A 14,382-nucleotide genomic window follows, 5' to 3' on the forward strand; every position below is an offset into this window, starting at 1 on the left:
TTCTTTAGTGCCATTTCTGTGTCCTTATCTTCTAACTTGGTAGTAAGAAGCACTAAGTTGGCTTTTCTTGCCATTTTGGTGCCGGTGGCATACAGTGTCTTTTCCTCTCCTGCGCCTTTGGTGTGATTCCTTTCTGTTTGGTAGCACCAGATTCCTTTATTTGTTTTGGTTTTCATTCTCTCCTCCTGTCTTGGAGTGGTTGAACCCTATTCTGAAATATATTTTTAAGATAGTGTTTAAAAGCAAACACCCTGCCTCTCTTGAAACCACAGAAACTGCTTGTGAAACAGCCGATAGAGCAAGCTGCCAAATCCACACTGTTAAAACCAACCCTTAACTGACAAAATATCAGACACTGATGTTAAACCTTCCTTATGATTAGGGTGTGAGGGTTTTTCTCATTAATAAATGTTTAGGTGCTGAACTCCCAGTTTAACATTTGGAATGCTTTACATTATAAAATTCTGCATAGTAAACCATTCCAAAAGAATGTTGTGCAGCTAATCTGCTATCTGCTGTAGGAAAGGTTTTCAACAAAACAGTTCCCATTCCCCTTCACCTACCTATTTATTTTTTTTAATTTCAGAAAATGATTTTCTTTGGAGGTGATTTGGACCAAGTCTCACTAGCTTTACCATTTTTAAGCTAGAACTATATGTAAAATATGTAAACAAGGATCTACTGTATAGCACAGGGAACAATATAACTATATTCAGTATCTTGTAACAACCTGTAATAGAAAAGAATCTGAAAAAGAATACGTATATATGTGTGTGCAGACACACACACACATATATATATAATTGAATCAATTTGTTGTACACCTGCAATATTGTAAATCAACTAAACTTCAATTTAAAAAAAAATAGAACTAGCTTCAGAATTATTTTTCCCCCAACAGAGGAAGACTGGGGCCTTAATCTTTATCCTTAGGCCCTGAATTACCTTTTTTTTTTTTAGGATGGCATAGAATCTTCTGTTTGTCTAGGGAATTTCTTTCCAAGTACTTTCAGGAATAAGTATTCGTTCCTTCTTGAAACCTTCCAGAAGAACTCTGACAATGCTGGTAGCCTGCTGAGTAAGGGTACAGTTTAAAAACTGGTACTAGTGTATACATCAAGCTATAGCACTGCTTGAATGGGAGTTGATGAGGGAGACCAGGCTTGACAACCAATAATTGGGAAAGAAAAGGAAAAGTATATTAAGGTGCCTCCATAGTCAAGCCAGCACTGAGATATGGGCCTCTGGATGCAGAGCTTTACGAAGCCCTTCCAGATTTTCCCCAAGAGCACCCTCTTCTGTTCTAATGCTAAGGTCTTTTTTTGACTTCATTTCCATGACCTTAGCCCTGAGCAACTTTTCTGACTTTGTGCTTAAGCCCTTCCTGTATCATCTTTGCTTGTATATTGGGCCTGTCTCTGGTTTCTAGATGGGGATGAGACAAGGAAGGCTAAATGATCGATTCTTCAGTGAGTCTCCCCGGGTTGACTTGCTTTCATACCAGCATCTCACAACTCTCATCATGGTCCACTCAGTGGGTGGGCATCCCCATTCATTGAAGTCTCAGGGTTTAATATTTATTATTTATTTATTTGGCTGCTCCGGGTCGTGGTTGTGGCATGCGGGATCTTTTAGTTGTGGCATGTGGGATCTAGTTTGCTGACCAGGGATCGAACCCAGGCCCCCTGCCTTGGGAGCGCAGAGTCTTAACCACTGGACCACCAGGGAAGTCCCAAGTCTCAGGGTTTAGATAGATCCTGGTAGAACTCATGGTCGTAGCTAGAAGCGAGACCTGGGATCTTCAAATCTCTCAGCGCATGGTTCCTCTGAAAAATAACAAAAGCTACAGACTTCTAGTAAATTGGAGAGCATAGGCAGACTGTAACTTCAGTTAGCTCCTGGATTTGGTCCCACGTTGGACAGTGTGATTTGTGCTTATCTCTCCAATTAGGTAGTCAACTTTTTTGAAGGCTGGGCTGTATTTTATCCTTCTCTGTATCCCTTCCTCCCCCAGAGTCTATTAGAGTGCTTTGCACATGATCATCTCTCAGTGAATTATTTGTGAAATAAAACAATAAGAAAAATGACAACATGGGTATTATTCTTCATTTACCACCACCCTTGGGGAAGTGTGTCCATATTGATTTGTGAATCAGACATTTGTCTATCCAATTTGGGGCCATATAAGTCACAAGTCTTAATTGGTGTCTTAATAGGTTCAATAATGACTAAAAAGAACAACTTTTTCAGGATGAGAGGATAAGGGAGACTTTTTTTTTTTTTTTTTTTTTTTTTGCGGTACGCAGGCCTCTCACTGTTGTGGCCTCTCCCGTTGCGGAGCACAGGCTCCGGACGCGCAGGCTCAGCGGCCATGGCTCATGGGCCCAGCCACTCCGCGGCATGTGGGATCTTCCCAGACCGGGGCACGAACCCATGTCCCCTGCATCCGCAGGCGGACTCTCAACCACTGCGCCACCAGGGAAGCCCTAAGGGGGACGTTTTACTCTATTACTGGATTGTGTTAAGAACTCAAGAGAGGAAGCCACAGCGGGGGAGTGCACTGCTGAGGAAACCCTGTCTGGCTTCCCGAAGTAGAGAACAGAGTGGAAAAGTCAGGCCCTCCCGGTTTTGCTGAATTCTGTTCTTGCCCCTGATACACAGCATCTCTGGCTATGTTGTTGCTTTTGGTTAAATTGGCCTCATCTTTCCTGCTTCTGCAATGGGTGAACAGAGGTACACAGGGTGTTGGGAATTTTATCCAGAGCTGGAGAGATCATGTGGTCTATATCAGAAGGCTGGAGTTATTTATAGTGGGAGAGAAGCTAAGGAGCATGGCACAGAAAGAACTGATTTCACACCACCTCAGCACCTGGTGGTGGTGCGGACCCAGATTTCTCTTTGAGCATCTCGGGGGAGATCAGGTGCTTTTCTGAATTGACCAAGAGCTGTGAGGTGTCGGGGACCACATTTTCCAGGACCATTATGGGTAGGGCAAGAATGCGATGACCATTTTCTACTTTCCTCTTGATTCATTGGTCTTTGTGACTCAGGGTGTGAGAGCTCCAACTGACTTTTTTTTTTTTTTTTTGCGGTACACGGGCCTCTCACTGTTGTGGCTTCTCCCGTTGTGGAGCACAGGCTCCGGACGCGCAGGCTCAGCGGCCATGGCGCACGGGCCCAGCCGCTCCGCGGCATGTGGGATCCTCCCGGACCGGGGCACGAACCCGTGTCCCCAGCATCGGCAGGCGGACTCTCAACCACTGCGCCACCAGGGAAGCCCTCCAACTGACTTTTGAAGCTCCTGTTTTTGAACCAGTGCAGAAGGCACCAGCTGTGTAGGATGGTGGAAAAAGGACCTGTTGGACTGGTCTGCTTGGACCCGCCTCCCCCTTCCCCCATTCTGGGCAGCAAGGCTGAAACTGCTGCTTGCTGGGCTTTGCCAAGTTGGTTTCTCCTCATGGATCGGCTACCATGGCAGGCAGGCAGGCAGCTCCCCATCCAGGAGCCCTCCAAGGAGCCAGGCTGCTAGGGAGTCATGCTGCGGGGGGGGGGGGGGGGGCAGGTGCTAGGCCACCTAGCCTACCAGGGGCTGTGCCTACTCAAGAGCTGCTCAGACTAAGGCTGCAGAGCCCTGGGGCCTGCTGGAAGTAGACTGTGTGTCACGGTACCTTTTCCTGCACCTTGTGGCCACATTCGTCGTATGCAGAGAGGCTGGGAGTGGTGAGGAACTTGTAAATTGTGGGTAAATGAAGTCTAGAGAGGGAGAGGATTCTTGCCTAGGGCACACTGAGTTCAGGGTTGTAATGTTTCTAAGTCCAGAGTTGTCACCTAGCTTAACTTTAATTTTCTCAGCCCTAGGTGGAAGAGATTTTCCAGTGTGCGAGCTTGGTGTCCAAGACATGTTAGGTGAGGTTTACTTATGGAGCCAGACTTCTGGCAGGCTGACTCAATATAAGACAAGGTCAGGATGTGGTCTTCAGGGTGTGCAGACCATGCTCACTTCCTAATGTGGTCTCAGGGACAGGGCTGGAAGGCTTATGAGCACAGAGGCACTGAGAGCCCTCACATCCACCTAGGACAGACCCTCAGAGCTCATCTCCAGCCCCTCATTATACAAGTGGGGAAACACAGGTCGCAAGAGGGTGAATGACTGGCTCAGGATATGTAACTTGTTTGGGTGGAGCTGGATCTAGATTTGCTCTCTCTTGAGGACTTGGAGCTGTATCCCCCATTGCTTCCACTTCAGAAGCAGTCCTCTTGCTTAGAAGACCTGTGCGGGGGCTACCTGCAGCCCTCATGGCAGAGGGGAGGCTGGGGAAGGACAGGTGAAAGGGCAGTAGGCCCGAGCTCCACACACTGGCCATGAGCTCTGAAATCCTGCCAGAGTCTGCGTCCATAGAGACACCAGAAGGCCCTCGAGAATGGATTAAAAGCAGTGGGCACCAGCATTCTAGCCCTGGCCCAGGGTGAAGTAGTCACGTGGAGCAGCCATGTGCTAAGAGCTATTGGGTAAAGAGTCACTCCGAAAAAAGCAGGAAGACCCTGACCTTCTCTCATGAATTAGGAAAGCATTGCTTGAAAGCCTGTTAGGTGCCAGGCACTGTGCCTGGGCACTGAGGGCACAGAGGTGACTTAAGCCCTGGAAATTCCTCTTCGATCGCTCCCACTCCTGTGCAGTGGCGGACAAGACAGCCACCGAGAGTTGGGAAGGAGGCAGGCCGTTCCGCAAGAGCGAAGTCCTAGTGCAAGAAGACGGCTGTCTTTGGGACACCTGGAGGGACGTGTCAGGGACCCTGCGAAGTCAGAGAGGTGGAGCAGGGAGAAATTCCTGGAGGATGTGATGTCTGAGCTGAGGCTAACCAGGAAGAAGAATGGGAACGGAGGATGGAGGCAAAGCGTTCCAGACAGCAGGAGGCCGTGGTGAAGGCCTGGAGGTCTGAGAGAACACCTGAAGACAGGTGGCAGGAGCCCAGAGTGCGACTCTAGGGAGGGACGAGGGCAAGGCTGGAGCTGCAGGCAGGGAAAGGGAGCTAGCTGCCCGCTGAAAGAAAAATCCAGAAACGATTTGGGTCTGCAAATCAGTTTTACAGTGTGTGTGTATATATATATGTATATAGACATTTACCCCAAGTATGGGTATGTATACATATAAATCGTGTGTGTGTGTATGTGTTTAAGGGGAGCTTTGAATATGAAGCCATCACTTCCTGTTCCCAGTGCTGAGGTGACTGTGGATGCCCCCTACATGTGGCAGAGTAAGAGGACTGGTTTCTCTACATGCAGGTGTGGGTGGAGGGTAGGTTGTCTGAGGTTTTCGTCCTGGCAGGTGGGACTGGTTTTAGCTTTGGGGCAGAGCTGGCTGAGGACACTGTGGGGCTTCTTCAGGCCCAGGGACAGGACCGATTTCCCTCTTCTCATGGGGGGAGTGACTCACAGGCCGTTACTGCCACCGGAGGTTCTGCAGGCTTTTCAGAGGCAGCCTGTGGCGGCTGATGGTAGCAGTTGGTGAGAAAGAAGTACTTGGTGGCCATTTCTCCTGCCACTCCTGACAGACATTTCTGTCGCTAAATAGCACCTCTCTGTGGCAGCCTTGGGCTCTGCTCTGGCCAAGGAGGAGCATTTCCTCTCCGTGAGAGGGGCCATCTGTGGCTTCTGCTCGACCCTATACAGCACACCAGCGAGAGTCCCCCTTCCCTCCTGCCACTGGCAGTCAGGGGCACAGGTCCTTAAGTGGTGGACCTTAACTTACAGGGTCATAGAAATGACCATGCTCCAAACTGCAGGGCTCAGGGCACAGCCGGCAAAACCAAAGCATGTGAAAACCGACCTGAGGTTAGAGTGTAGACTGTCTGCCTCCAAAAGGTGTAACGGGGACAGTGTCTCACTTGACTGTATGTGGCTGCTGCCTTGCAGACAGCTGGGCTGTCCGCTCTCCTGCCAGGGAGCAAGTTTTGTTCCCATGCTAGTCCGGCTTTTACTGTTTCCCCTCCTGCCTTTCCCCAGAGACCATAAACCTGCCTACCTCCTGTTATGTTCTAGTTCTGATAGGAGTACCATTCAGAGTTCTTGGCAGGAGACCAGCTCACTTCTCTCCGGGTTGGTTTCCCCTCCTTTTCCCAGCGTGTTGGATGTGCATGTTCCCCAGAGTTCTCCATATGCAGCTGTAGTGCCCAGAGATCGGAGCTCTCCTGCAGTGGGAACCCAGCTGCTTCCCTCCTCGGTTTTAGGGGCAGGGCTTGAAACTAGAGAATCATAATCTCCCTTCCTCCTCCTTCTCCTGCCCCCCCTCCTCCCCCCACAATACACCAAGCAAACTGGAGTGACCGGCTCAGGGGCTCAGAGCGGGACTCAGCCCGCCTCACTGCTCTGCACGACAGCAGCGATCTGGAGGAAGATTAATGGACGCGTGAGTATGTGAACCCCGGAGCACGTTACCATCTCAGGCTGGTCCTCGTTGGCAGGTGTGGATTTATTCTGGTGTTAGGGAGACCAGGGCTCCTGAGGGGAGATGATGACCCAGCCAGGTGTGTGTCTGTCTGAGGCCACCCTCCTCTCTAACACGTGGGGAAATGGAAAGCGCTTCTAAATACCCCTGCTCTTCCGAAGAGCTTGGTGGGCGGTTCAGGGAGTTTGTTCTTGGAATCCTTTGCAGCACAATATCCCTTTCTTCCCTAAGCCAGGTTCTTTAGCTCCTAAGCTGGACTTAACTACCTTCACTTCTTGTAGGATGAGTGCATCTCCCTGGCCGGGGTGAGACTGTGGGTGGAAGGTTAGGAAGGGGTAGCTGCTCCTTTGCTAGAAGGGGAGCTTGGAGAGGGAGCACAGGTTGCCAGCAGGTATTTCGCATCCCCCTCTGGCTGGCTGGAGAAGGGTGCCACCCTAGTTCCCGTCTGCCGACCTCTCCAGACAGCCAAGGGAGCACCCAAATGGAAACATCCTCTTTCTGCCGAGGCTTGAGTGCCTGAGGCAGAGACCAGATGGTAGCAGCTCAGGCCTGCTAAGAGGGGAAGATTGGTTATTTAGGGGCTGTGACAAATGGTTTTGCAGAAGAGCAGGGGAGAAAGGATCTAATTTAGCAAAGCCAGGGGCCAATTTCTACAGTAACCCTGTGGAGAGCCCAGACGGCCTGGAACCACAGGGCAACAGGCTCAGGTGCTGACTGCCTTCTCCCTTCCTTCCTGTGTCTGGTGGCTAGTGATGTCATTGTGAGGTTAACCCTCTGGTCAGAGAGGACGACCCTGACTCCCTGCTGCCTGAGCCCTTCTGCCCTGGAGCTGTACCTAAATGGCCTCCCAGTTCTGACTTTGTATAGGGCAAGAAATGGTCATAGGAAGTTTTGTTTTGATAGTTTGACTTCTGATTGGGCATTTAGCCATCTGAGAACTGAGTGCTTTCTTTCTTTTTTTAGAAAATAAATTTATTTATTTATTTATTTTTGGCTGCTTTGGGTCTTTGTTGCTGCGCGCAGGCTTTCTCTGGTTGCAGTGAGCAGGGGCTACTCTTCATTGCGGTGCGTGGGCTTCTCATTGCGGTGGCTTCTCTTATTGCGGAGCACAGGCTCTAGGCGTGTGGGCTTCAGTAGTTGTGGCTCGCGGGCTCTAGAGCGCAGGCTCAGTAGTTGTGGCACACGGGCTTAGTTGCTCTGCGGCATGGGGGATCTTCCTGGACCAGGGTTTGAACCTGTGTCCCCTGCATTGGCAGGAAGATTCTTTTTTTTTTTTTTAAATGCACAGATTCGTTTTTTTTACTTTATTTATTTTATTATTTATTTTAGTTTTGGCTGCGTTGGGTCTTCGTTGCTGCACGGGGGCTTTTCTCTAGTTGTGGAAAGCGGGGGCTACTCTTCATTGCGGTGCGAGGGCTTCTCATTGAGGCAGCTTCTCGTTGCAGAGCACGGGCTCTAGGCATGCGGGCTTCAGTAGTTGTGGCTCGCAGGCTCAGTAGTTGTGGCTCGCGGGCTCTAGAGCGCAGGCTCAGTAGTTGTGGCGCACGGGCTTAGTTGCTCCATGGTATGTGGGATCTTCCCGGACCAGGGCTCGAACCTGTGTCCTGCGTTGGCAGGCAGATTCTCAACCACTGCACCACCAGGGAAGCCCCTGAGTGCTTTCTTTATGCAAAAGTACCCTGGAAACACCCCTCTTTCTTAAGCCCTATGCCACATATATTTCTTGGTGAGACAGAGAGCCTTTGCTTGAGTATTATTTTAATTTGGGACTCTTAATGGGGCCCTATGTTGCTCATCCTTCTAATCTCCTGGACCCCCTCCAAAAAAACCCAAACCTTTTATACGAAGAACTTTGGAAAAATGGAGCAGTGCCTCAAAGTCACTGGATCGTAAGTGGTATTTGGCATAGTTAGCTGGTTTGGTGTTTGGTGAGAGATTTCTGCTTTATATTTGAGCAGAAGATCTCTTGGCAGGAGGCCTCTGTGTGGTGTTCCCAGTGCTGGCCCTGTGTACAGGGTTTGCCCCCTTCCCTCCCCTGACAGGTTGTTTTAATCCTCTTGCCCATAAACAAGTGCAGCAGAACATGTCGGGCCAGCTCACATGACCTTGGTTATCTCTTAATGGGGTAGCCAGCATCAGCTTTATTTTTTAAATTATTTTTTTTAATTAATTAATTTATTTATTTTTGGCTGTGCTGGGGCTTCGTTGCTGCTCACAGGCTTTCTCTAGTTGCAGCGAGTGGGGGCTACTCTTTGTTGCGGTGCGCGGGCTTCTTATTGTGGTGGCTTCTCTTGTTGCGGAGCACAGGCTCTGGGCACGTGGGCTTCAGTAGTTGTGGCTCGCGGGCTCTAGAGCGCAGGCTCAGTAGTTGTGGTGCACGGGCTTAGTTGCTCCGCAGCATGTGGGATCTTACCGGACCAGGGCTCAAACTCGTGTCCCCTGCATTGACAGGCGGATTCTTAACCACTGCGCCACCAGTGAAGCCGCAGCATCAGTTTTAGATACCACAGTCACTTGATGTGTTAGAGCTGTCAGGGCAAAAATGTGGAGGTGCCAGGAGGAAGCCTGGATCTGTCAAGAAAGGGAAACAGGAGTGTTTATGATTCCTTAGTGAGGACCAGGTAGGAAAAGTCAGCTCTTGTGGGACAGAAGTGAGAAAAGGACAGCTAGACAGTTTCATTCCTTCTTACCTTTATCATCCCTGAATTCCTACTTCTGGTATCTCATTTATCTTTCTCCTGTATCTCAAATCCTGTCTGCCAGGGCCCATGACATGCAGCTGTTTCAGGAAACTGCCCCTGAGACAGATGCATGCCAGCTTATGGGATACAAAACCCAACACCGAAAATCCCATCTTCCCAAACAGTGATCTTGTTATGTTGTGTGAAAGACAGCTGGTGGTGGGAGCCTGACTGCCACGGAAGGCTGCTGAGTCTCCAAGCCAGAGACATTCAGGAGCTGGGAGTGCAGCTAAGTTTTCACCACCACACTCACCCCCACTACCCTGGCTCTGAGTTTCCCTCGTCTCACTACGGAAGAGGCAGTGCTCTTCAGTACATAACAATCAGGGACTCTAGCCACACTGTGTGAGTGTGTGTGTGTTTCTTAAATACCGGTCACATTTCCCATTGTGACTATTAATTTGCAAAGTTTCCAGTTCCATATACCTAGAAAATCTTGGCAAGATTATTGACATTGTGTGTCTCAGGAGCTGTGGTGTGTTCTCTGGATTTTCCTAGGGTTGGATGTGTGTGTTTAAAGTGCTTTTTATCAGGGACAAGTAGAGTGGCCTTTTATGGAGGGGATAGAACAGTTGAGCTGCTGGAGCCCTTTCTGGCTCTGCCAGAAACCCACGTCCAAGTCTGAGCTGTGCAAATAGGTGACCAGAACTTGGTCTTCGACTCTAGCGCTGTCCTAGGCCGGTTTGAAAGATCCACCTCTTTTTGGAGAAGAGAGAATTAGTGGTAAGCAGTAGGTAAAGAAGTTAAAGCCAAAGGCCATATCTGGGCTTCCCTGGTGGCGCAGTGGTTAAGAACCCACCTGCCAATGCAGGGGACACGGGTTTGAGCCCTGGTCCAGGACTATCCCACATGCCTCAGAGCAGGTAAGCCGAGGCGCCACAACTACCGAGCCTGTGCTCTAGAGTCCCTGAGCCACAACTACTGAAGTTCGCGTGCCTAGAGCCCGTGCTCCACAACAAGAGAAGCCACCACAATGAGAAGCCCGTGCACCGCAAGGAAGAGTAGACCCCGCTCGCCGCAACTAGGGAAAGCCCGCGCGCAGCAACAGACCCAATGCAACCAAAAATAAATAATAATTAATTATTTTTTTAAAAATCATATTAAAAAATATAAAAACTTAAGCAAAAGCCGTATCTTTTTCTAACAACCTACAGAATAAGTTGGGAAAGTGTATGGAATTATAGTAATAATAGCTAGCATGTCATGAGCATTTAATATATGCCAGGCATTGTTCTAAGTGTTTTGGATGGTGTTGGATAATTTCTGACTTTACCCCTTTGTTTTCTCGTGATAGAAACCCCTTTATGACTATGGGGTCTTTGTCCTTGTACTCAGTGTTTGCATGGACTAGATAGAACAACAGGATGGGTAGCAGTGACCTCCTGCTACGCAGCCAGATTCTTCTGACCGGAGGTATCCTGGGTGGGTTTTTTTCTCTCCATCTTCCGGCCTTTATTTAAGCCACCATGCCTGCTGGCAATTAGAGCTGCCCTTCAGGATTTGTTGGGGAGGATCTGTATTCCTTTTGCAGGCATCCTTTCTTCCCTGCTCTCTCTGAGTGAATTCAGAGGTGGAGAGCTAGAAACTTGGCTGCTTGCCTCCTTCAAAACAACCAGCATTCTCTTGTCTGCAGTCTGTGTAATAAATAGTGCATCTAACAATGCCCCAAAGTGGCCCCCTTCCTCCCCAGCACCACCGGTCATTTGGTGGATCTAGTTCCTGAGGGCTTCCACCAGCACATGAGTTGATCTGTACCAAAGGGCCCTGCTCCCGTGTTCAAATCACAGACGTTAGAAAGCTCAGAACCTCCAGCAATGAAGTCTGAACCCACATCTCCCCGTTGCCTTAGCCAGGGCTGAACTGGCCTTTTCTGGACCACTCCTTTCTCTTAGAAACCAGTACAGTCAGACTCTCTTCCTTGGACTGTGTCTCTGAGAAGATGAATTAACTATAAAAGTGTTTTTTAAGAAGGCACTTATAATGGAAAACAGCTGTTATCTCATTTACCATATTCTCTGCTCCTAAGTCATGCACACAAACAGCTAGGGAGGAGAACTGTCGTTGCTACCAGAAAACGAACAGTGTTTGGCTTCAGGGGCAACCTAAGCCTCAAGTCAAGCTGCCATCTACTCAGTCCCAGTGAGAAACTTGTGCGTTCCAATCTTCTCCACCCAGCTTCTGACAAATGAGCCCTCCTCTGTTTATCCGACAAGCTAGCCAAGGCACCTGCCCAGGTCATGGCCACTTAGTAACAGGATTCAGCAGTCTCTGCCCTTGGCCGAGGGTTGAGACTGCAGTGGTAGCGGTGGGCCCAGTGAGGTAGAAAGGAGGTACCCAGCAGGGAAGACAGTTCTAAAGAGTGTTTCCCCTGATATGTCAGGGGACTGTCCCAGGCTCCCTTCTCTCTGGAAGTTCTACTTGGTCTTCCTTTAATTAGCCCTTCTCTCCTGTGAGGCAGTATCCATTCAGAATTCCTTTCCTCCAGCCTTATTCTTCATCTCCACCTAGGTTCATATCTCCTTAGGCCCTCCCTCCTACCCAGCCACCCCCAGATGCTCAAGTCCTTTTATTTCATGCCCTTTTATTTCAAGTTTGAAGGTTAAGAAACCCCAGTTTCTACGGCCCATGCTCCTTGGAGAGCAAAGATACGTTCCGAGGTCCCATGTTGGAACACTGAATTCATTTTCCTATTCTGAACTCTGGTTTAAGTGTTAAGTATGGTTAATACACTACTTCAGTTACAGTGGTGGGCCCTGATGGGGTGGGCTGGCCTGAGAACGCAGCCATCATTTGTAACATGTTTCTATGGAAAAATAGTTCCTTCTCAGAACAGAACTTTTGGTAAGTTGGGGATTTCTTTTTTTTTTTTTTTTTTTTTTTTTGTCTTTTTAAAGATTTTTTATGTATTTATTTATTTATTTTTGGCTGCATTGGGTCTTAGTTGCGGCTCACGGGATCTTTGTTGAGGCATGCTGGATCTTTTGTTGCAGAGTGCGGGCTCTTCCTTGCGGTGCACGGGCTTCGCTCTAGTTGTGGTGCATGGACTCCAGGGCGCCTGGGCTCATAGTTATGGTGCGCGGGTTCCAGAGCGCGTGGGCTCTGTAGTTTGCAGCACGCAGGCTGTCTAGTTGAAGTGTGCGAGCTCAGTAGTTGTGGTGCGTGCGGGCTTAGTTGCCCCATGGCATGTGGGATCTTAGTTCCCTGACCAGGGATCGAACCTGTGTCCCCTGCATTGTAAGGTAGATTCTTTGCCACTGGACCACCAGGGAAGTCCCAAGTTGGGGATTTCTTGACTAATATGCTGCAGCAGATTTGCATGTGCCTTGTGGGAGCATTCTCATTACTTTGTAGTCATAGCACCAGCTATCACAAAAATAAGTTGTCTTTCTAGATGCCAAATGCCAAAGATAAACACGCACACACCACTTCCTACCCAGAAAGTTTGCTAGAGAGCTATGTGCAGCTCCTGTGATTGTTCTAGGAACAGGTGAGACTGAATTCTCAATTTTGACTGATCGACCCATTGTCAGGTAGCACCGGAAACAGGGGTGTCCCTCATTCCACAGCTCATGTGTCCTCACCTGCTTGGGTTTTTAATGATCTGTTGTAGGAGGAAGATAACACCTCTCCCTGTGAGCAGGAACAGCTCAATGGGGGTTTGCTCATGGAAAGAGCAGCCAGTTGGAGTTCGAGTGGTCACGTAAGTGGAAGAGCCACATTGCAGCCCGGCCAGGTGGAGACAGGTTCTGAGAGTGGTGGTGCCGGCCTTAGGTGGTTTCTATTACTTCTTGTCCTGCTTGAGCTCTGATCTCTGACCATGGTGACTTCTGGGGCAGCAAACTTTATCCCAATCTTTTTTCTGATATTTCCTCCTCCTTCTTCAACTCCCTCTTTGAAACTGGAGGAGTAGGAAGGTAGTAGTTTTTCCACTTCCAGAGGAAGATGCAGTGGAAAGAGGCACATGTCTTACTCAGCACCTTCCAGTGTAGAGCTGGAACCACATAAGACCTGGAAGGCCTGTTTCCCAGCCTCAGCATAAGAACATTTTAAGGAAACTGCATTGGAAGGCGCAGAGACCAAGGGTTAAATCTGCACCCAGGTAGAAAGGCTGTTGCATAAACGCTGAGAGAGGGGTTTTTTGTTGTTGTTGTTGTTGTTTTTAGATCTCGTGCTTCTTTTTTATTTTGTGTTGGCAAAAACCCCAGGAGAAGATGGGAGATTCTGGGAGGAGGTGATTATGCTGGGTGAGTCACCTGAGCTCCCCAGCTGCCGTTTTTAGTCCCTCTGCTTTTCTGGAACAGGAGGCAGTTTGGGGAGGGTGGCGGCTGGGTGGGAACGCTGTTTGTGCAGTGGACAGAAGGCAGGCAGGTGTATATGGGTGAATCTTTTGGCTCTCCAGGGTTGACAGGGCCTTGCAATCAGTACATTGGTTCAAAGGGGAAATACTATAGCAGCTCTCAGTGTGGCAAACAGTGAGCAAATGTGTCCTAAAGTCACTGTCACTTCCCCAAATCAGTAGCTCCTAGAATGGCTCAAGCTGCATTGCATTGTCACAGCAAGACACAGTAGTTTTGGTAGCAGAGCTGTGGAGGGGTTGAATGTGGGGAGGCAGACCTGTGTGAAGTGGGGGGGCGTGGGGGTCGTTGGGCAGCAGGAAGTTCGAGGACAGGGATCCCCCTCTGTGATGAAAGGAGGGCTTAGGCTTGATTGAGGGGAGCCAGGGCTGCTGGCCCTCAGCTGTGCCTGTATTCTGAGCCTGCCTCAGTTCTCCTCGGTGACCACCTTTGCCTCAAGCTTTGTGACAGATGGAGAGTTCCAAGGGGCTTGTCACCACCTGAGAGAAAGCTTGTTAGTAGAACTGACGCTCCATGGATGTCATCCATTTTTGGGAGAGAGGATCTCATGACCCACTGCCCACATGGATGTTGTGTGCAGAGTCCACTGATACGGGTTATTGGCGTGTATCCCAGAGACCGTCACGAAGATGCCCCAACATGTTTTCTTATTTATTCATTCGTTCACATTTATTCACTCATTACCTTACTGAATACTTCCGCTCTGTGTTATAGACATTGTTGTGAGCCATGAATCAGACAGACCGGGGCCTTCCCTTTACGGTGTAGTCTAGTGGGAGGGACAGACAGTAACCAGCCAACTTCAGAGGGCAGTAAATGCCCTGAAAGAGGGGAAAGGGGT

At 49.2% G+C, this 14,382-nt stretch overlaps 1 protein-coding gene across 15 annotated transcripts in view; it reads left to right on the plus strand.

The window, feature by feature from the left end:
• MARK2 (microtubule affinity regulating kinase 2) overlaps window positions 1-14,382 on the plus strand; it is a 59,187-nt gene that overhangs the window by 20,009 nt on the left and 24,796 nt on the right. Inside the window, exon 1 of one of the 15 annotated variants that reach the window (XM_081241159.1) lies at window positions 6,240-6,406. The exons of 13 other annotated variants lie outside the window; for them this stretch is intronic. The gene's annotated coding sequence lies outside the window, so the exon portion shown is untranslated. Of the gene's footprint in view, window positions 1-6,239; window positions 6,407-14,382 lie in introns of those variants that run through there. One more of the 15 variants, XM_081241153.1, reaches the window with a different exon arrangement.

The sequence above is a fragment of the Mesoplodon bidens genome, assembly GCF_964165515.1.
Source record: "Mesoplodon bidens genome assembly, chromosome: 7".
NCBI lineage: Eukaryota > Metazoa > Chordata > Mammalia > Artiodactyla > Ziphiidae > Mesoplodon > Mesoplodon bidens.